The sequence below is a fragment of the Tamandua tetradactyla genome, chromosome 15 (genome assembly GCF_023851605.1).
Source record: "Tamandua tetradactyla isolate mTamTet1 chromosome 15, mTamTet1.pri, whole genome shotgun sequence".
Lineage (NCBI taxonomy): Eukaryota > Metazoa > Chordata > Mammalia > Pilosa > Myrmecophagidae > Tamandua > Tamandua tetradactyla.
The window spans coordinates 28,778,484-28,799,645 of NC_135341.1; the positions used below are offsets into that span (position 1 = coordinate 28,778,484).

The window sequence follows — 21,162 nt, forward strand, 5'->3', positions numbered from 1 at the left end:
CTCCTCTTGCTCCTGCTTGCTCGGGCTCGGGCGCCGTCTCCGGCTCCTCCCGGCCGCCCGGGGCCAAGGCGACGTGAGGTTGTAAAAATCCAAGTGGGACGGCCCCCGGGCGAGCATCGGAAAGGTGAGACGCCGGGGCCGGGCGCCAGGTTCCTTCGGGGCGCCGGTGCACGGGCATCCCTCGTGCTGGGTTCCCCTCGCTGTTAGGGAGCTGCAATGCGTTATCCCGGGGAGCCGAGGGGTGGACCATCCGCCTCCACCGGGGCTTTCTCGGGCGGGGAAAGGGATGGGCGGCCTAAGGGCGGATTTGCCTTAGTGTATAAACCCCCGGATTGGAACAAGTGCACTGCTTCCTCCGGCGCGCGGGCGCCGCTCGCTCGCCCGGGCGGCCCGGGCCACCTCCCGCAGTCCGTCTCCGGCAGCCACACTCCCTGTCATCGCCTTTCTTCTCTCCAGCTCGCCCTCTTTCACCTGGCTTCCCCCCACTTGTCTCGAGGGGTGAGGTGTTCGCGGGGGCGGGGGTCGCGGGGAACACCAAACCAAACAAAGTGGAGAAATGTGGAGTCCCAGTCCAGGGGGTGGGGTGCCTGGCTGCCTGGTCGGGCTCGAAGGAGAGCGTGTTAAAAAAGATCCGTATCAGGGAAAATGAAGCGGATTTATTGAGGAGGGGTAGGGGGTGGTGGTATGCAGGCGAGTGCGATGTGAACGATGTGTAATTACACTAAACGACGTTCCTTACCTCCCTCTCCCACATCTCGAATTATACAAGGAAAGGGGTCACTTAACGAGGGTTGTACCTGGTATTTTAAAAAATTGCTGTCCGAGCTTTTGGAAGATCTTAGTACAGTGAAGATTAAGGGCCGCTTCGGTGAGGGATAATAAAATAGCGCTCGTAAACTCTGATCGGCCCTGCCTTATTTCTTTTGTACTTAAGGGTTTCTGTTCTCCTTGCCTGAGAGAGAGGGTCCGCTCTGTTAGGACTGGGTCGATTTTAGGCGGCCACCTACCCTTGCTGGCTGAAAGGCAATTTACTCCCGGAGCGGTGAATTGTCAGTTCCCTCTGTGATTGACAGCCACACCTGCCACTTACGGGGGCAGTACGAGGACCGGTGGAACCTCAAGAGCCAATCGTTGTCCGGGAGAGGAGGGCAGCTCTCACTTGTCATGGTTAGTTTTCCTGGTTGGCTTTTTAAATCAGTGGTTTTACTTAACCATTGGTTTGCGGCAAGTATGGGGCTCCAGCCGTGAGAGATAGAAAAGCCGGGAAGAAAACTCTTCGAAAATGGGCCTAAGAAGTAAGTGTTTGACCTGTGTTTCCTTGTCCATCCCCACCTCTCCCCCTCCATTATTAGTTGTAGTAGTTGGGGATGCTGAGGCCATTGGTGAATGGCTTAAAATGAAATGAAATGAATTTGTGTAAAAGAGCGAAATGGGGAGTTCTTGGGGTTCAGAATTGCCTACCTGTTCCTTTCCATATGGTCACGGTCTCCTTTATGAAAGACACCACTCACTGTGGAGCTGTCTGGGAAAGGGTGTGGCACTTTGTCTCCTATACCCTTGTCCTTTTAAAGCCACATTGTTTCTCAGTATGCATCACTGGGCTCTTGGCTCTATATGATGTTTTATAAGATATTTTTGAAGTAGGCAAACATGGTTTTTTAGGATTACCAGAATAGTATGGGTTCTTAAAGCTTTGATAGTGTAACTCAACTTTTAGAAGTCAGGGTTTCCTTGTTCTCTTGCTCTGAATGTCGTTTTGGAGTAGTGGTGGAGTCCACTGGATTCTTTCTGGAGATTTGAAGAGTTTGCCTTTTTCTTAGGTGAGCCATCTTGTTGGTATGCTTCTGTGCTTTAATGAAAGCCTTGCACAGTTTGGGAGGTGTGAGCGTGTGGATGGTGAGAGAAGTCTGCGACCAGTCAGACTTCCACAGATAGATGAATTGTGGGCACAAGGACCAGATCCTTCTTAACTTTCTACTGGTCAAAGGCTTTTTTTTTTTTTTTTATCCCTTTTCTCCTTGAACTCATTAGCGAAATTTTTGGCTTATCTTGAGAGCTGTCTCCTAATAGACACGATAGCTGGGTGTGAATATAAAACTGTGATTCTAGCATTTCATGAACAGATTGTGAACCAGAGTACACTGAGGAGTCGGGTGTGTTAGGTATTATTACTATTGCTATTATCGTTATGTTATTGTGATTGCATATAGAAGAGGTGCTGTGCCAAGTACTTGACATACATTATCCTTTCTAAACCTCACAGAGCCCCTATGAGGTAGGTACTATTATTGTTTCCAAATTGTGAATAAGGAAACTAAGGAGCTTATATTTCTTGCCGCAGCTCAAGTTGAGAATACAAACTTGAGCCAAGTTTTGTCTGACCCTGGAGTCTATGACCTTGACCATTGGCCTTGGCCGTTCAAATTTTGATTGTGCCATCTGTGTGTGTCCTGTCTGAAGAGCAGGTTCTCCCTGCGTACATAGGGGCTACTCTCTTAAGAGTCCACTGCACTGTTGGTCTGTGCACCACCCTGCTAGCCCCTCTGCTTTGGAGTCTTTTGTTTCCACCAATAGGCAAATTTAGTGACTATATATTTTAAGCAGATCGGTTTTGACCAGTAGAAAAGTGATTCCAAATCCTGAAGCGTCTTCAGTAGGACTGATGATGACCTAATGATGATGACTTTAAAGAAGTTAAACAAGACAAAATTCACACTCTTCTATTTTTTTTAATACCTTAAATTTCCATTTGGGGTTTTGAATAGGCTTTGATTGAATCTGTGCTCTTAAGTTTGTTTAGTTGGCTTTTATTTTTCCATATGCTAAGGGGTTAGATTTTAATTTTACATTTCCCTGACAAAGATCCCTTTTCTCATTACTGATAAAATATAATTACATTTATTTTTTTCCTATTAAATCGGTTTGGTCCTTTTGATTTATGATGTTAGAAAAGCCATAAGACTCAGGCCTTATCAGAATCTTCCCATTAGTGAAAATGGTAATGGTTTGCCAAAGCAGGTACCCTAAAAGATGAGTTTATTGGAAAGGTGTTGGCATCCACAGATTCAGGTGTACAGATAATCTTTTCATTATGGTGGGCTGATTTTTGTACAGTCTACGTTTTTGTTTGTTTTACCAGAACATCCTTTAACCCCTTTCATCAACTAACTAACATTTTGGCCATTACAAGGTGACCTGCTAGTCAAAAGTTACAATTCGCAATGAGTGTATTATTTCTTAGTATTTTTTTGTGTTTTTTTTAAGTTTTAGAAAGGTAGTAGGAGAAATGGAAAAAGAAAAGCGCTGATCTTAATGATGATATAGGTCTCATAAAGTTAAAACAGTTGGTCCAAAGGTGGAAATCATCAGGTGTACCAGAAGCAGTGATTCTTCAGCCTGTTCTTTCTTATGCAAAGAGAAGAAGCAAAGTAATTGGATATGTAAGAAATGCTAAAAGATATGTTAATTTTTGCTGTATAACAGTACTTCCCGACATCCAACAACAGGTAGTTATTCTCACACTCCTCTGTCTTTAGATTGACTGTGATTTGGCTGATCTAGGTGACTCCTTGGAATGGCTCTACTGTGGACTTCAGGTTGGGTGCAGTCTGTTCCACATGTGTCTGGGGCCCAGGTTGAAAGGATAGGTGCTTTTTGTGTCATGCTCCTGTAATGGCAGATCAAGCAATTGTTAAGGCCTCTTGTTTGGGTCTCTTCCATTAACATTTTTTGGCAAAGCAAGTCACATGGTGATACCCAACATCCATGGGTAAAAGTACACTCAGCCCATAATAGAGGAGGGAATATTTGATGAACCATAACTCAAACTCCCACTGCATCTAAAAGTTATGATATAATTACAGAATTTTTAATTTCTTTGTTTCACTCTCTGGAAATACAGTCTTCCTCTCCTCACTCCCACTCACAGTCTTATGACATATAAGCCTACTGTTTGTCTTTTGCATTTCAGGAAGATATTGTATTAGATTCTAAATGACTGACTGTAATAGCAGGTATGTGAATGTACATGAATTACTTAAATTATTAAAGTACTTTTTATTAGAACCTACTCTGTTCAAAAAGATTATACTTAATGCAATGGTGAACAGAGTTTTTATCTGGGTGGATCCTGCCATCGTGGAACTTATTAGAAGTAGGTGGGAGGAAAGACTTCTTGGCCGAAATGGCATTTGCTTGGACCTTGAAGCACTGATAGGGTTGGAGATGCAAATAGCACAGTCCATGTAGTAGAAATGAGAGTAGCACCTATGGATATAATGATTTATTCCATTTGGCCAGAGGGTAATCTAGTTGAAGAATAATAACAAAATAATTATTATAATAGTAGTAGTATTTATAGCTTAATATTATTGAGCACTTACTGTGTGCAAGGCATTGTGCTTACCAATTTGCATAAAATACCTAATTTAGTATTAGATCAGACACTGTAGGTTACCTCCCCAACATCCACTTTTGTTTGAAATGGCAATGTCTACCTCGCCAACCTAGAATACCCTGTAGCCTAGAGTGGCCATGGGACTCAGGTCTGATAGTGATTTAGTGGAAGTGGTTGGATGGGGCCTTTCCTGAAAGCTTAAGGAAGAGGGCACACTTGGCTGGCATACCCAACAGCTCTTGGCCCCTTTCTGTTTTTTGCTGCTGGGTATATAGATGTAATGTCTAGAATGGCAGCAGCCAACTTCAGTAATGAGAACGGAACTATGTGTGCATTAAGAATGGCAGAATGGTCACTAGACTGGCTCCTCGATCTTAGCTTCGCCCCTGGGAGACTTATTCCTGCAGGGGAGAAGTAAGGTCTACTTGTGGTTGTATCTGGGAGTCACCCCTGGAAAGCCTCTTTTGTTGCTCCATTGTGGCCTTTCTCTCTGGGCCGGCTCAGCGGGTGAACTCTCTGCCCTCTCCCTTGCGTAGGACATGACTTCCAGGGGTATAGATCCCCCTGCAGTGTGGGGCAGAGCTCCTGGGATGGGCTGGGACCTGGCAGTATGGGAGTGGGGGGTCTTCTTGGCCTGAAGGGAAAGAAGAGAAGTGAAGGGTGGGAGATTTTGGGTGGAGTGGGGGGTTATCCTAGAGGTTGTTCTTATGCATTGTATAGTTGTCCCTTTTTGGTTTATGGTATGTTGCAGTGGCTGGAGGGAGGTGCTTGGGGCTGTTGAGTTGTGTTCCAGTAGCCTTGGTTCTTGGAGACCATTGTATGGGGTTGTAGCTTTTACATTGTGGCTGTGTGATTGGGAGGGCCTTGTGTCTGGTTCTCCTTTTGTCCAGGATGTGGATGGATGAGTGGGAAAATGGGGATGGGCAATGGATGAATGGTAGGGGGGCAATGGGGAGTAGAGAATTGGGTGGATTGAGGTGCTGGTGGTTGGTGGAAGGGAGGGGTGGGGGTGTGGGATGTATGAGCTTTTCTTTTTTCCTTTTAATTTCTTTTCTGGAGTGAGGCAGATAGTCTAAAAATGATTATGGTAAAGACTACACAATTATTTGATGGTATTGTGAGCCATTGATTGTACACCACGTATGGAGTGCATGTGTATGAAGATTTCTGAATAAAACTTTTAATAGTAAAAAAAAAAAAGAATGGAGGCTGGAAGAATCTGTCTTGGTAACATTGTTGAGTCATGGTGCTAGCTTGGATTGCTTTTCTCAGTACTTCTTGTTGCATAAAACAAATAACTTTCTTACTTGTAGGTAACTATTTGTTACTTGCAGCCAAACAAAATCCTTACTGGTAGATATATACCCTCACAAAAGCCCCTGAAAGCAGCTGCTTCATACTTATTTTACAGGTGAGGGTATTGAGACTCAGTGGGGTCAAGGAATTTGCCCAGCATTACACAGACAGTAAATAGCAGAGCGGGGATTTAAAATGATGTCATTTTGACTTTTAGGCACATCATCTTGTCTTTGTTTGGGATAATGTTGGAAAAGTAGGTTGGTGTTAGATTGAGGAAGCAACTGGATGCCATGTCCAAAAGTTTGAGATTTTTTTCATGGGCTAGCGGTGTAAATTGATTTTGAAAAAACGGAAACTGGAGGTGGGGAGACTGATGAGGTTTAAGTACTTGACATGCAGTACCTTAATGTGAGTGAAGGTGGAGGAGAAGCTTGGCACAAAGCAGAGCTGGGAACATGAGGAAAGAACGGAATTGGGTGCACACACATCAGAATCGGCTGTTAACCTGTAATCTTTTGAGAACAAAATGAAAGTCTCCTGAAGGTTAGTATTAACTTCTGCTGATGGCTTCACATTTGCCAGGAAGTAGGGAATGAGTAATGTAGAGAATTGCTAATGGGATGTGAATCATTATTTAGTGTTGTATGGTGGGGGCTTCTACTCACTGTCAGTACCATTTACTGAGGCTTCCGTGGCCTTGTACAGTGTGATTTTGGTCTGGGGTCTGGCTCCATTGTGCTAGTTAAAGGTAGCAAAGATGAGGCACAAAACCAGAGGGTGCTACAAAAGTACAACAAATCTGTTAATGGATTTATTTCTGCCTATCATCTGCTAAGCATTCCAGAGCTTTCTTGGAGTGTGTGTGTGTGTATGTTTGTGTGTGTGTGTGTATGTGTCACTTTAGCTTTCTGGACCTCTACTTTTTTTTCCTAAACTTTTAAAATCTGTAAAATCAAGGATTTGGTTTACATTAGTGGTTTTCAAATGTTTTTCAGCCCTAGAAACTTTTTCCCAAATAAAGATTTACCCATACCCTCAGTATATTCACAGAAAAAAGCAGAGTTTGTCTGGTAATTCAGAGTCTGGGTTTATGTTGCCTGAGATGCCTTTATAATGAGACCACTGCTCTAAAATGGTGCCTGACACCTTCCCAGGCCCAGGATTATGTGAACCTTATAGTGTCCAGATATTTTATTTGAACATCCTTTGTAAAAATTCCCTCTGTTATCCCCCAGCTTATTTGTGTCTTAGTTCCCATCTATGGTAGAGATGGTTAATGTTCTCCTATAGCCATTTTTTCTTCTTCTTCCAAGCATTACTTCTGTGCTAGAGCTTTTAATTTCCAGTGTGAGATCTTCCAGTGCTCTCTTCTACTGTGATGATCGTGGAAGCACATGTTGAGATGGAGCCTAGATAAGCAGGGCTCAGTAAGCTGAGGCTGTTATAAAAGGTGACTGAAAAATAAATCTTTGTTATTTTAAGCCACTGAGATTTTGTGATTGTTACTGCAGCATATCTTAGTTTATCCTTACTGATGCATAATCTTTTAGCACATCTGCTCATCATTAATTGACTTGCTTTTTGAGTGTCTTCTGAATTAACCTGGTTGTTAACCTGCCTGGCCAACTTATCCTTCAAGTTTTAGAAAATCATTAGGCAAAATTTGTATCAACTGTCCAGGTAGGTCTTTGAATTGGAATCCTCATACTCAATAGCACTGGTTTTCATGTTTGAAAAAAAGGCCTGGAGATATATTGTATAGTGAATTTTATTTTTCTTTTTTAAAGCCTTTATTTTTCTGCTCTGTTGTTTTCTTAGATAATAGAATATCTATTCTTGGGGAGGAAGAATGATTATCGGTACCATAATCATGGCTTCTATTGATTTAGTATTTGTATTAGTTTCCTGGCTGCTAAAACCATGCAATGGGCTGGTAAACCAATGGGAATTTATTGGCTCAGATTTGAGACTAGGAGAAGTCCAATATTGACGTGTCACAAGGCGATAGTTCTCCCAGAGGACTGTAGCGTTCTGGGTTGCCTGCTAGTGATCCTCAGTCCTTAACCTTTCAGTCACATGGCAATGCACGTGGTGGTGTCTTCTTTCTCTTCCAAGTTCCATTGACTTCTAGCTTCTAGCTGCTCCCTGTGGCTTGTCTTTCTGTGTCCATTTTCTTTTGCATATGAGGACTTTAGCCATATTGGATTAAGTTCCACCCTCATTTGGTTTTGGCACACCATAACCAATAATATCATCAAAGGTGCTTTTTACAAATGGGTTCACTCCCACAGGACCAGGGTTTGGGACCTGAACATGCCTTTTGTGGGGGACATGTTTCGGTCAGTAACAGTACTCATTCATTGATTTGTCAGATATTTATTGATCATCTACTGTATGATAGGCTCTGGAAACACAGAAGCAAACCATAGCTATTTCCCAGTTGGGGTCATGGATAAACTTGCAGTGTCCTATGAAGGGCATCATTTATTGTATATTTACTGTATGCCAGATGCTGTGCTTTTAGGTGCTCTATACTACTCATTTTTTTTTTACTACCTTAAAGGTAGGCATATTATCTCCATTTTATATAAGAGGAAACTGAGTATAAAGAGTTTGATAAACCCCATGAAGGAAGGAACTTTCGCCTTTCATTGTGTCCCAAGTGCCAAGAAAAGTAGATGCTCAATAAATAGTTTTGAATAGTTCAAAGTTCATGCCAGTAACAGAGCCGAGATTTGAACCCACATCTGTCTCACTCTCAAGGCTGCTAGGTTTTTCCTGAACAAAGTGGGGGCAATGGGTGGCCTTACAATCACAACAAAAGGAACCATCTCCAGCTGAGCCCCACCAGTGTCAATGTCAAAGGCACCAGGAAGACTCAGGCTCTGTCTTTCACAACAGATCTGATTCCTTTGCATGTTTTTGCCCTTCTCTCTGCTTCAATTGGTGAAGCCCAATTCTACTACCTCATTGACTTAATTGCTGGTGTAATTGGTTATTCCCTTTCTCTCCGGTCACTTCAACTTCTGCCGCTACTAGATATCCTCCGTATTTGGCTGGCTGATTCCCAAGGCTATGTCTCCAAATTCTGCTGTTAGCCTTTCGGGCATTTCTTATCCACTTACATCTTTCAGATTCATTGCTCTGAAGTTCTGCTCCCTCTGTTCTTGAACTCATGTTGACGCTGCTAAAAAGAGTTCATTTTGGTCAGGCCCCAGAAAATCTCTAGTTGCTGGCACCTGCTGGGCACTCAACAAAATTAAAAAAAAAAAAAAAAGGAGAAGAAAGAAAGGCAGCCAGCACTTTCAGGAAGGCACTGAGCAATTCCTTTTTCCTGGAAGTCAATAATGAGATAGTGGCCCCAGTGGGGGGAGGAGAATGGGTCCAAAAGGCATCTCTGGGATGCACCTATAGTTTGAGGACCAGTAGCAATGTTCGTGGATGCTTTATGCCAGGAGCCTTACTTTGCCTAGTTTGTTCTTACTGCTTTCCACCTCTGAAGGTAGTCGCCATCCCATGTTTTCGGGGTATGAGTGAGTTGCAGGCAGCAAAGTGCATTCACCATAAATGTATTACAAGTATTAAAAGCTAACTATTAATTCAAGGCAACTTCTAAGTGGGTCAGAAGACAAGAGCTTGAATGGAAATCAAGGAGCAGTGTGACTTATAGGAATACTCTCAGATTGAGGATCTCGCAAACCATGAGAGGCATTTTCTCTAAAACAGTAAGGCTAATGATAGCAAGAAAGAGCAGAGTTTAACAGAAGGAATTAAACCTAGCTGTGCATTGAAGTTACTCGTTCTTATGCAGTGAATGTCTCCAAAACAGAGTGGGTGTGGTCAGGGTGGGATGGTCTGGGTGCCCAAGGTGAATTGAAGGTGGTTTCCAGGTCGGCGAGCTGCTCTTCTGAGGACAATTCCATTCTGAAGGTGGGAGGTTGAGCAACTCTGCAGGTTGTGAGGTTGGGCGCTGCCCATGATCCCTGGTTGTTTTCTCTGTGTCACTGGTGAACACCAAACTCCCACCAAGATAGCTGTTTTGTGCCTGGTTTAAGGCAAAATAGCCATCTGCCTTCCTGCCAACCAGATCCAAGCTAACAGTTCTCACGTGGAGGTGCCAAACTGTGGTCCAAGGGGCACAGAAGGTTGCTGTGGGGTTGGCTCTTCTTGTGTTTGCCTCTCAGAAAATGACTTTTGATATATTTTCTTTCCTTCTGGTGATGTGTTTTTCTTTCCTTCAGGGCTATAATGTTTCATCCTACCCCTTTATTTCCTATGTGGCTGTTTATCCATCTTTTTCCGAAACCACTGCATGGGGTCTGGGGGAGGCAAGTAAGAGGTTGGAAAGCAAAAGGGATGATTTGCTAAGCTTGGCATTCTTAGGCTCATTGAAATAGGTCCTGTTTGATGCTGGGTAGGTACAAAAGCAACTGGGTTTCAGTGGCTGTTGTTCATTGGGCTTAAGAGCATGGAGTAGTTAGTGTGATACTCAAAGGAAAATCTGTAGCCTTTTTGGAAGACTCAGAAAGAACTGTCTTTTCATGTGCAGGCTTTGAATACATTGACGGGCCACCTTGACTTTAGCAATTGCAATAGTTGCTTAGAATAATAACTTCAAACCAGATTCTTCTCTTTTTTCTTTTGGTAGAGATGTGATCACTGATCTCGGAGTCATGAGATATAGATTCCCTTTCTAGCTTTGCTACTAGCTTTCTCCTTATTTAGGGTCTCTGTTTCTCCATACCTATCAAAATCACCTTCTCCAGTTTTCTTCAAAGGCTCTGTACTGAACCCAAAAACCATATTTTTAAAAGCAGTTTTTCATGCAGAGGATCAACTGTCATTTTATTAGCTAATGCTATTTTAACCTGAAGTTACTCATTCTTATGCAGTGAACGTCTCTAAAACAAGAGTGGGTGTGGTCAGGGTGGGATGTTCTGGGTGCCCAAGGTGAATTGAAGGTGGTTTCCAGGTTGGCGAGTTGCTCTTCTGAGGACAATTCCATTCTGAAGGTGGGAGGTTGAGCAACTCTGCAGGCTGTGAGGTTGGGCTGTACCCATGATCCCTGGTTATTTTCTCTGTGTCACTGGTGAGCACCAAACTCCCACCAAGATAGCTGTTTTGTGCTTGGTTTAAGGCAGAAAACAAAAACGACCTGTAAGCTCTAGTGATGGACTTTATTATCAAAGTTGGGAAGCCATTATATTTTATATTCATCACGAGTGTGTCTGCTTGCTTTGTGCCAGGCCCTCTGCTGGGCACACAGTAGTAACTGCAAACAGCAGCTGATTTTGGGGGACTCATGGATTGTAGTCTCTAGCAGAGTATCAGACAGGTAGGCAGGCAGGCAATTGTAATGGGTGCTTCGAAGGGGGAGTACGCAAGCTCTCATGGAGGACAGTCCCAGACTTGGGGTTGAGGAATGGAGGAAGGCTTCCTGAAAAGGATGACATCCAAGATGTAACTGAAGGGTGAGTGGGAATTAGCTGGGATGGAGAGGGTTTTTTTTTTTTTAATTTTTTTTTATTAATCAAAAAAAAGAAAAGAAATTAACACAACATTTAGAAATCATTCCATTCTACACATGCACTCAGTAATTCTTAGTATCATCCCATAGATGTATGATCATCATTTCTTAGTACATTTGCATCGATTTAGGAAAAGAACTAGCAAAACAGCAGAAAAAGATATAGAATGTTAATATAGAGAAGAGAATTAAAATAATAATACTAATAAAAATATACATATAAAAAGGAAGAAGAAAAAAACAAAAACAAAAGATACAAACAAACAAACAAACAAAAAACCATATTTCAGGTGCAGCTTCATTCAGTGTTCCAACATAGTTACATTACACTTAGGTATTATTGTGCTGTCCATTTTTGAGTTTTTGTATCTAGTCCTGTTGCACAGTCTGTATCCCTTCAGCTCCAATTACCCATTATCTTACCCTGTTTCTAACTCCTGCTGGTCTCTGTTACCAATGATATATTCCAAGCTGATTCTCGAATGTCGGTTCACATCAGTGGGACCATACAGTATTTGTCCTTTAGTTTTGGGCTAGAATCACTCAGCATAATGTTCTCTAGGTCCATCCATGTTATTACATGCTTCATAAGTTTAGTCTGTCTTAAAGCTGCATAATATTCCATCGTAGGTATACGCCACAGTTTGTTTAGCCACCCGTCTGTTGATGGACATTTTGGCTGTTTCCATCTCTTTGCAATTGTAGATAATGCTGCTATAAACACTGGTGTGCAAATGTCCATCTGTGTCTTTGCCCTTAAGTCCTTTGAGTAGATACCTAGCAGTGGTATTGCTGGGTCGTAATCCATTCTGCCATTCTATGTCTTTTGATTGGGAAATTCAGTCCATTAACTTTTAGTGTTATTACTGTTTGGATAATATTTTCCTCTACCATTTTGGCTTTTGTATTATATATATCATATCTGATTTTTCTTCTTTCTACACTTTAGTCCATACCTCTCTCTTCTGTCTTTTCGTATCTGACTCTAGTGCTCCCTTTAGTATTTCTTGCAGAGCTGGTCTCTTGGTCACAAATTCTCTCAGTGACTTTTTGTCTATAAATGTTTTAATTTCTCCTTCATTTTTGAAGGACAATTTTGCTGGATATAGGAGTCTTGGTTGGCAGTTTTTCTCTTTTAGTAATTTAAATATATCATCCCACTGTCTTCTAGCTTCCATGGTTTCTGCTGAGAAATCTACACATAGTCTTATTGGGTTTCCCTTGTATGTGACAGATTGTTTTTCTCTTGCTGCTTTCAAGATCCTCTCTTTCTCTTTGACCTCTGACATTCTAACTAGTAAATGTCTTGGAGAATGCCTATTTGGGTCTATTCTCTTTGGGGTGTGCTGCACTTCTTGGATCTGTAAATTTTAGGTCTTTCATAAGAGTTGGAAAATTTTCAGTGATAATTTCTTCCATTAGTTTTTCTCCTCCTTTTCCCTTCTCTTCTCCTTCTGGGACACCCACAACACATATATTTGTGCGCTTCATATTGTCATTCAGTTCCCTGATCCCCTGCTCAAGTTTTTCCATTCTTTTCCCTATAGTTTCTGTTTGTTTTTGGAATTCAGATGTTCCATCCTCCAGTTCACTAATTGTAGCTTCTGTCTCTTTAGATCTACCATTGTAGGTATCCATTGTTTTTTCCATTTTTTCTTCTTTGCCCTTCACTCCCATAAGTTCTGTGATTTGTTTTTTCAGATTTTCTATTTCTTCTTTTTGTTCAGCCCATGTCTTCTTCATGTCCTCCCTCAATTTATTGATTTGGTTTTTGAAGAGTTTTTCCATTTCTGTTCGTATATTCAGCATTAGTTGTCTCAGCTCCTGTATCTCATTTGAACTATTGGTTTGTTCCTTTGACTGGGCCTTATCTTCAATTTTCCGAGCATCATCCATTATTTTCTGCTGGTGTCTGGGCATTTGATCAGACTTCCCTGGGTGTGGGACCCAGCTGGTTGAAAGGTTTTTCTGTGAAATCTCTGGGCTCTGTTTTTCTTTTCCTGCCCAGTAGGTGGCGCTCGTGGCGCTCGTCTGTCTGCGGGGCAGTCGGCTGGGAAACCGCGCGTGGAGGCGGGGGTCGCTGGCCGCCGCGGCTTGGGGGAGTGCCGGTCCAAATTGCCCAGCTGGCCCGAGACGCCAAGTGTGACGGGAGGGCCCCGCTATCCAACGTTCCCAGTCAGACCGGGGAGCCACGTGCGTGTAGGGGACCCCAGTCGCCAGCCGCCCCAGCCGGGAAAACGCGCGCCCCTGGGGTATCTCACCGCAGCGGATTCTCCCTGCCCGTTCAGCCGTTCCAGAATGGGGTACGCTGTCTTTTTGGTCTCTGTCGTGACTCCGGGAGCTGTTTCGTATTGTTTCTGTTTCTTTAGTTGCTGTTCTGGAGGAGGAACTAAGACCCGCGCGTCTTACTAAGCCGCCATCTTCTCCGGAAGTCGAGGGTTTGTTTTTGATGTTACAAATAATAGAGGGAATTGCATATGTTTAGGTCCAAAGATGAGCAAGAGAATGGGAGATTCAGGCTTTGGGGAGGTAGTAATCGACCTGTAGATCTGCAGCTTAGCTTAGTTGGGGTGAGGGGTGGTAAGAGAGGCCAGAGAAAGTGACAAGGCATGGAGGACCCTCTGAGGCATTAAGGAGATGGGGCTCTCTGAATTCTTGGTATTCTCATTTCCTTCCACTTTATGGCAATAACTACCTGCTTTGGGTACTTGTGAGAAGGTGCATCTTTAAGCCTGGGTGAGCAGCCTGCAGGTTGACCTGGGAAACAGTGCAAAGATATATTGAATATGGCCTTGGGAATCCTAGCGGTGCCCATGCTGATTTCCCTGTCTGAACCGAACATGTGCAGCCTTAATATCTTTGAGACCATTTTCAAGGTGGGGATGCTCCTGATAAAAGGTCTGCAGCGAAACTCCACACTAATCTTGGTTTTGAGAATCTCATCTGGACCAAGGTCTTTTCAGGGAGTGAGTGAGTGTCTGCCCTGGAGGGTCTTTAATGCCAGGAATTGCTTACAGGCAGTGAATCAGCTGAGAAGCCAAACAGAAGACAGAAAGATTAGCAGAAAGCTACAACTAAATGAAAGAGATAAAGGGAGGAGGCAGGGTTCCTGAAGCCCAGGGGTGAGAGTCAGCTGATGAAAGCTGGAACCCTGTTGAGGCTGTCTGGTGGGCACTAGAGCCCAGGGGAAGACTGAACCGCTCTTAAGACTTGCCTGGGGCAGAAGAGAGGGGTGGAAATATCTGTTTTTCAGTGAGTTTAAAGCAGAGCATTCAGAGTCCTGATCTTGTCTTGTAAATGTTTACAGTTAATGAATGGAATCAAACTGACTTTGTTAGCCTAATAGAGGGAAGTACTTGCAGTAATTTATAGTGTACAGCTTCTGAAAGGGTTGTGAAAAAGTTCATGAATGGAAATGGTTTAATCAATTCCATGCAATGTGGAGGATTGAAAGTTATGTGTTGGAACTGTACTCAATGTTGCATGCATACCAGCTGCCTCTGTCTTTACTCTTGTATGACTTATACTTCTGTACATTAAATAGTAACACTCCTAAACCACCTTGTTTACGTTGATCTAGACTTCTGTGTCTCTGCTTATGAACCAACATTTTGGGCTATTGTAACAGGGTCTTTACCTGCCCACAGGTAGTTTTATTTCAGCAGTATCACTACACCTGTATAACATAGCTTGTACATTGTTTAAATATTTCTTGAATTTTGTCCTTATTTTATAAAAACTAAGCGGAAAATGGAAGTGTGAGTAGTAATATGGGAAGAAGTATGAGCCTTATAGACAATGTAATTGAAGTAAGAATGGAAAGCATTTGATATGCCCAGTATGGCTACTGTTTAGCCTCAGTCAGATGCTTTAGACATAAGTTGACCAACTGCATATCGCTGGGAAAGGTAAGAAGAAAGGTAGAGGCTGGGCTATGTACAAAATGGAAGAAAGCTTTGAGGACTGTGTTAAAGGGCAAGATGTAGTTTGAGAATTTGTCATTTATTTGTTTTGGGAAACAGAGCTTCCCCCTTTAACACTTAAGTCTAGTCAACTTTTGTGTGTACAGATGTTTTTTTTGAGATGAAATTCACATAACATAAAAGTAACCATTTTAAAGTTAATAATTCATTGGCATGTAGTATAGTTACAATATTATGCAACCACTGCCTCTACCTAGTTGCCACACATTTTCATTACCCCAAAAGAAAACGATGTACCCATTAAGCAGTTGCTCCCTTATTCCTCCCACTCATTTCCCCTCCTCCCCACCTCCCCAGTCTCTGGCACCACTAATCTGCCTTCTGTGTTCATTCTTTTACCTATACTGGATACTTCAAATAAATAAAATTGTATGGTTTGACTTTTTTTTCATTCTTATGATTGTTTTAATTTTTTTTGAATGGGTAATTCATACAAAAGGCAAAACTTGCAAACACCATTTAGGGTATATGTGAAAAAAATAGGTCTTCTTTACACCCTTCTCCAGGTCCTTATTTTCCTTCTCTAAAGTAAGTACTCCTTTCAGTACTCCTTTCTAAAGTAAGTACTCCTTTCCTTCTCTAAAGTAAAGTACAAAGTAAGTTTGTGTCCCCAACCCTCCTGCCCCCTACCAAAAATAAAAATAAAAATAAGATAATTACTCCTTTCAGTTTCTTATAAATTTGTAAAGCAAGCTATATGTAGGTATGTATGTATATACTCATGATCAAGTACATATCTGTATATGTGTGTATATTTTCACAACTGGTAGCACACCATACATGCTGTTTAATACCTTGTTTTTTTCACATAACTATAGAACTTGGAGATTATTTCATCAGTATAATTAGAAGACCTGCCTTAATCTATAGATGACTTTTTGTGTCTACCGTCTTTTATTAGCATAATGTTTGCAGGTTCAGCCATGTTGTAAGCATGTATCAGTACTTCATTCCTTTTTATGCCTGAATAATATTACATTGTACAGACACACACACACACACACACACACACACACACACACACACACACCACAATTTATCGGTTAATCAGTTGGTGGACATTTGAGCTATTTCCACCTTTTGGCTACTGTGAATAATGCTCCTAGGAACATGCATGTGTAACTATTTGTTTGAATACCTGCTTTCAGTTATTTGGGGCATATCCTTGTGGTGCTAGGAGTAAAACTGCTGGGCAAAGTGGTAATTGTATGTTTATATTTTTCGAGGAATCAGCAAACTGTTTTTCATAGCAGCTGTACTGATTTACATTCCTACCTGCAAAGTACAAGATTCCAGTTTCTCCACATCCTCATGAACATTTGTTATTTATTATAGTGGGTTGTTTGTTTTTAAAAAAGAAACATATTCCGAAAGGCAGATTCTACCCGAAAGGCAGATTCTATGAAAGTAGGGGATGGAGAATTGGATTTCTTATCAGTCTTGTTTAAGAGAACCCCCAGAGTTAGTAACCTATTCTTTTGGTTTGTTAATTGGCATAGGTGTCATTAAAGTAACAAAATTCTATGTGTATACAAGGAAAAACAAACAATGCAAATAAAATGGTACCCAGCAAAAGATACATCTTGATGGATTTTCCTGATTCCATGGCTTCATTTGTTATAATGGTGCACTGTGGAATTAAAATAAGACTAAATACATTTTGCTTGATATCTTAGTCCTTACCATAACCCATCGTGATGCTTTTGGTACCAAGGAGAGTAGGGGATAAGAACTGAGGTATGTGTATAGTTAGCCCCAGAGCCCTCTAGTTCAGGTTGGGAGGACATGTTCATGCTCTCTCTGCCCTGGAGAGTCTGATTGGTATCTGGGGAACTTGTCTAACTTCCTTTGTGGGCTCAGCAAAGGCTAGAGTTTGATGCATAATTCTGTTTCCTTTTGATGCATCTTGTAGTTAAATGGTGAATGTTCAGTCATGTTAATCAGGAAAAAGAAGGGAGAGAATTGACTCCTGGATTTTTAATCTCTTCTGAAACTGGGAGATATGGTATGAACTTTGAAGCAAGCATAGTTTATCTTTTAACAAAAGGCAGATAATTATTTGACCAGAAGTTCAAGAAATTCATATGAAGTATCTATGTGTGTCAGGCTTTGTGCTAAGCACTTTCAGGAGTTACTTCATTTAATCCTCATAATAACTTCATGATTTTAAGTATTATTTTTCTCAGTGAAGAAATTGATGCTTGGAAAGGTTAAAAAAACTTGCTTAGATGTCTTAGTTTTGCTTCTCCAGAAGCAGACCCTGAGACAAGTATTCAGGTGCAAGTCAGTATTTGGGACATACAGGGAATACCAGAAAGGAAATGAGAATATGAAAAAGGAAAAGGAAGGTGGTCAGTAGATCAGGCATTATTAAGTAAGCCTCTACCATGCTGAGTGGACTTTAATCCCATGGGGAGATGCTGGAGATGGTATAGAACACTTGCTTTGGGATGATCCCACATGTTAGGCAAGGGGACAGGAGTGTGTAACCACCAGCTCCTGTTAGTTGCCGTTAAGGGTGGTTAATTCCCTGGCACTTGCATCCTGCTTCTGTAAGCCTAGAGTAGCTTTCCAAGCTTCAAAAGAATCCTTCAGGCGGAGATAGTGCTGTTAGCAGTAGGAATCCTTTGGGGCGCTCTAAAATGTTCCAGGTCAGAGGACAGTGGTGGGGCACTTATAGCATCTATTACACAAGATCCCTATCCAAGAAAGTGGAGAAGCTGGGATTTGAATCTTGGACTTTTGACCTCAAGGCCATGCTTTTAACTGCTCTACATTGAGTTACTTCTAATTATAGGCATAGTGGTGCTGAGATACAAATATGAACGAGACATGATTCTTGCCTTCCAGGAGCTCTCATAATTGAACTATCTGTCTTGCAGAGGGTGTAACCTGGAAATCACAAACCGTTGTAAGTTTAGCAGATAGCAGATGTACAAGTGCACAGATAGCAGATGTACAAGTGCCTATGCTCTTGGCATCTAGTGGGTAGGCATGCTTGGGCCAGGCACAGCTAGACTCTTCAAGGGGCTGTGCTTTAAGAGAGGCATTGACACACATGCACACTGACCTTTGGAGTTATGAGTTCCAGTCCATACCCATTGATACTCACTAATGTTCACTTGAGCTCTTTACACAACTATATCATCTCATGGCAAGACATCCTATATTGAGCCCTTCCAATAACTGCCTTCAAATTCACGTCCCAGCATCAGGAACAGCTTTTTACCAGGAAAGAAATCAGGGCCTGGGAATAATGAAGACGATATGTGAGAGCAGTTAAAATGATTGGTTCTGTATATCTGTGTCTGAAATACATCATTTACAAATGATTTGCATCTATCTAAAGGCCTAACATGAGATATTCTGTCTCTGAAAGGATGACACTGCCTAGTTCGGCAATGTGGCAAAAGAAGGAAGGAAATGAGAGATAAATCGGTGAGAATATGTTGCCCTATATTTTAACCTAAGGGATGAATATTTTGTTTTAGCGATTACTGCATCCATGGCAGGTGCGTGTGTTAGATTTTGCTAGTTTGTGCTAAGGGAACAAACAACCTCCAAAGTTTGGTAGCTTGTAACAACAAAGGCTTATTTTTCTCTTGTGGGTTGTCTGTAGTTCTTTTCCATGTTTTCTCCATTTGGGACCCAGAACACATCATTTGGGTTCTTTTCTCATTGACCCGTGAGAACGCCTTAGAATATAGCTTGCTACTCAAACTCAGTAGGCTTGGCTGCTATGACTGTTAAGAATATCCTTACATTATTTATGTTCTGATTATTGAAAGAAAAGTCCAATTCTTGGGCAGGTCCTTCTCCTGGCAGAGAAAAAATAATGGTTTACCCACAAGATGACTCTCATAGCTTCTGTTTGGATATGGCATGTGTCACTTCAAACATTTCATTGGCCTAAACAAGTCACCTGACTGAGCCTGATGTCAACTGGGCAGGAAGGATTCTCCTTTTACAGAAGGGAGACTCTAGGGATGGGCCTGCTAAAGAGGGACAGAGAATATTTTGAACAAATGATGTAATTTATGGCGCCGTCTAAAATTTTTCTCTCGTGTGAAAATTGCTTAGCAAACTTTTAAACCAGCTAATCTTTTTAGAGCCATTGCAAGATGTTTAATATGCTATTCCAATTTTACTCATAAGGAAGAAACAGTGTACTTAAAGGTCTAATTCATTTCCTGGGCCTAATGTAAAACAACTCATGTAGATAGTATTATTATTCCCAATAATTCAGTCAATTATACTGTCTTCCAAGAACTGCTTATAAAAAGTGAAGGGAAGAGAAAGGCTCCGAATTGGAAGCTGTGATGGATGGCGTTGTGCATCCCAGCATGGAGGCCTTGGTCTGCATTCTGGCGGATGTGGACCCATTGTAAACAGGATCACTTGAAGCTGATACTTCAGCTAAGTTGTCGCCTAATGTATCAATTGGGCCTTAATCAGATTACTAAAGTCCTTCTAAGCAGAATGAAATTCTCATCCAGAGAGAGAAAAAGCCCCGAGAAGAAGCCAGAATCAGCGGAACCAAGAGGAGAAAGGAGGAGACATTGCCACGTGCATTGCCATGTGGCTGAAAAGCCAAGAACCAAGGATGACTGACACCCAGGATGCGACATTGTGCAGAGGAAAAGGCATCACCTTACTGATGCCTCAATTTTGGACTTCCCCTATTATCAAAACCGTGAGCCAATAAGTTCCCATTGTTTAAGCCAACACATTATTTGGTATTTATTTCAGCAGCTGGGTAACTAAGACAAATGCCTTTCTTAAAGTCACATATTACATTAACAGAGAGCAAAGGATAATCATTAAAAACAAGGCAACAGCACAACATGTTTTTACTTAAAATTAGTGATGATGAAGGCTGTATCACTGAGTACTTACTAAGCTCAAGCCCTGTGCTGAGCACTTATGCATTCTCTGACTTACTCTTTACTCACTTGATTTTTGTGACGTGGTCATTGTTACTCCCAAGGCCACTGTTATTAACAGGCTCAGAGAGATTCGTTAACTTGCTTAAGATTGAAAAGGTAGTGAATGTCTGATTCAGAACTCAAACCCAGGGTGGAATATATTTCATCACTTATCAAAGGTTTTACAAACATGGATGAGATCCCTTTTAAAGGAAATAATTCCCTGTTGAACCCCAGGTTTGACTTAAATTATTATTATTGAATGACACTTAATTGTACACACATAAAACTGGTGAGTTTTTTTTTCTTTTTAGCTCTTATACTTTTTAAAACCCTAATCAATTTACACCTTAAGTGTGCTTTGTATTACTAATTCAAATGAACAATATTAATTTAACTGCATTAACTAAATTACTGTTTATAAATGAAATATGATATTGATTATTTGGGGTGGATTCTTTGGTGGTTAGCTGGTGTACCCTACTCCATGCTGGGTGAGGCCTCAATTCTCCCACTGTATTCACTATATTCAACTTCCCTGAAGCTTTGATTCATTCTGAGGACATTGATATCCCTTACCTTTCACCAGTGAGAACACATCATTTGGGTTCTTTTCTCATTGACCCGTGAGAACACCTTAGAATATAGCTTGCTACTCAAACTCAGTAGGCTTGGCTGCTATGACTGTTAAGAATATCCTTACATTATTTATGTTCTGATTATTGAGAGAAAACAACTCAAGTTCTTATGAGAATTTGGGAATTCTTTAGCATACATGTCTATGGATTCTCCCTGCCCTGTTTTCACAATCATTGCCACATTGAAAAACTGCATTCCCTTTTCTGGCACTACACTTTGTCTTCCTTCATAGGACTCTCTCCATATGAGATCACACCCTATCATTCCCAGAAAGGCCTTCTAATTCCTTTGTTCAAAACAATTGGCAACCTTGCACATGCCAAGGTTACCCATGTCAATTCTAATAAAGGGACTTCAGTCCCCCTTTGAGTGGAGGGATGTGGGTCTCTGGAA

General features: G+C 41.7%; 1 protein-coding gene across 1 annotated transcript in view; it reads left to right on the forward strand.

Annotated features, from left to right (window-relative positions):
- Window positions 1–20: 20 nt before the first annotated feature.
- Window positions 21–21,162, forward strand: part of ERC2 (ELKS/RAB6-interacting/CAST family member 2) — an 865,607-nt gene continuing 844,465 nt past the window's right edge. Inside the window, exon 1 of the mRNA XM_077128970.1 lies at window positions 21–124. The gene's annotated coding sequence lies outside the window, so the exon portion shown is untranslated. The remainder of the gene's footprint in view (window positions 125–21,162) is intronic.